The following is a 2,212-nucleotide window of genomic DNA, read 5'->3' as shown; positions in this document are numbered from 1 at the left end:
CTGGGTGACCTTAAGTCAAGCGCTGAGGCTCTCAGTGCCTCAGTGTTATGCCACACTTCTAGTCACTTACCAGGGGGCCATGTCTAGTGGGAGACTCCACAAGGTAAGGGAAAAGGGAGTGGCTCAGATAAAGGCCAGGGGAAACTGCTGTGGGGACACTGGGGGTTTGGCTCTCCTGGCACTCTGTCCTCAATCTGCAGACGCCCTCCCTCTGAGCTTCTTTTGGGAAATGACCCCTCCCACACCGTGGGCACCCCGAGCAGGATTGTCACTCAAGATGTCCTGCCTTCCCCTACCCACTGAGTGGACACAAGACCCAAGACAGGCCTGGGAAGTAGCATCCTGTTCAGAGGGATGCAGGCTTGGGAACAAAATGATTGATGCTGATCCTTGCAGCTGTGCGACAAGAAGATGATGAGGTTCTGCCACCTGTGGCATCTGCCCTTTCCTGGCCTGGACCTTCGACTGCCCCCTTCATCCTTTGGACCATCCCAAATCCTTCCAATAAAATCCTTGATTGCTTAAGTTCAGCAGAATCGATGCCATTGCTTGCCTAGGATACAGCAACCTCTAGAAAGAGGAGGTGGGATTGCATGCCCTGGAGAAGAGAAGAGAAGGGGGACCTGGGGGAAAGTCTGTTACTTCCTTGGGAGTGAGAGATGCCCACAGGATGTCAGCCTGCAGGGGACAGGGGACAGAGCAGAGGGTAGGGGTCATATGCAAGGGTCATGGCAAGGACCTATATAGTATGGAGAGATCTGAAATATAGGTCATGGGGTCCTCATTTTCTAAAGGGGGCAGAGGATGGGCTATGACAATTACAGGTGGCTGTGGATTCCCACCCTGCTGATGCCTGGTGACTGGAGGATCACCACTGCAGCAACAGCGAGGCCTGGGATGGCCACACAGGCATCATCTCCCTGTCCACCACTGAGAGATGCTCTCTGACCAGGAAAAGGTGAGCTCCAGGGCCCCTCTTCATCAAGAATCCTCCCACTCAGCCCTGGTGGCTGTTCACACCTAGGCAGCCCAAGGGGAAAGGTGTGCTGTCAGGTTCTCCCAAGCCCTTTACCTGTTACAGAGCCACACACAGCTCTCAAGAGACAAGATACCTAAGGCTGGTTGGTTAGCTCAGTTGGTTAGAGCACAGCCTCATAACACCGAGGTCATGGGTTTGGATCCCCACACCAGCCAGCCACTGAAAAAGGGAAAAGAAAGAAAAAAGAAAAGAAACGAGGCACCTGGAGAATCCCTTCCCCTTTCAGAATCCTTTCCTATGCAGAAACTGCTATGGGCAATTCTAAGACAGCACATGAGCTGGTGTATAGCCCACACTGAATTCAAAGGTGCTACCTGAGTGGGGCTGGGGGCTTGCTGTGCAGGTTCAGAAAGGAGGGCCGGGTTTACGTGTCCAGGAGCAATTGCTGTTTGGTGTGGGAGGCTAACTAAGCCCCTATCTGGGGGTAGCCAGACATCAGTTGGAGAAGGCAAGACAGCAACAGGCAACATCTGTGGGGCCGACTAATGCCTGTGATCGCTGGAGCTCCTGCCCTAGATGCTACCCTGGCCTCCCAACCCCACCCAGCTGCAAAGCAGGTCTTGCTCTGCCACCTGCCACCAGGTGGGGAATGTGTGTGCAGCTCAAGGGTGGCATCGTGTGGTCATAGTCAGGTAATGCACCCCTCCTGCCCACCCAGCCTGCAAAGAGCAACAAGCATGGAGTCTCATTCCATGCTGGACTGTTCTAGAGCTGCAAGTCCTGCAGGTCCTTCCCAGTAGAATTGGAGCTTCTGTGAGAGCAGTCCCGAGGGGCACAGAGGTTGAGAGGGAGTGAGGGGGGAGGAGGAGAGAAGAAGGGGAGGTGGGAGGGAAAGGTCGCTGGAGGGGAGGAGCCCCTCAGTGAGGGTGTCTGCAGCCCAGACTGCTTTCCCGGGTCTAAGGTCACCTTTCAAAGGGAGTTTCCGGGTCCATGTTTCAGGCATTTGACTACCCTTAGCCCTTCACTTGAGCCTCTCAGTTGCATCTCAAATCCCTGCCACCCTAGGAGATCTAGTCCCACCAGAGGGAGAGGGGCTCAGGAGAGGGCATTACTCAGAAAAGGCTCTTGTTCCAATGTAGTTCTTGTTGTTTATAAAGAAACACTACTTATTGCTTACAGTTTCAGAGGCTGGGAAGTCCAAAGTCCAGGGAACACATCTGGTGGGGGTCTTCT

This window comes from Galeopterus variegatus, unplaced genomic scaffold (assembly GCF_000696425.1).
Source record: "Galeopterus variegatus unplaced genomic scaffold, G_variegatus-3.0.2 Scaffold9307, whole genome shotgun sequence".
In the NCBI taxonomy this organism is placed as follows: Eukaryota; Metazoa; Chordata; class Mammalia; order Dermoptera; family Cynocephalidae; genus Galeopterus; species Galeopterus variegatus.
This window is presented reverse-complemented; position numbering follows the sequence as displayed.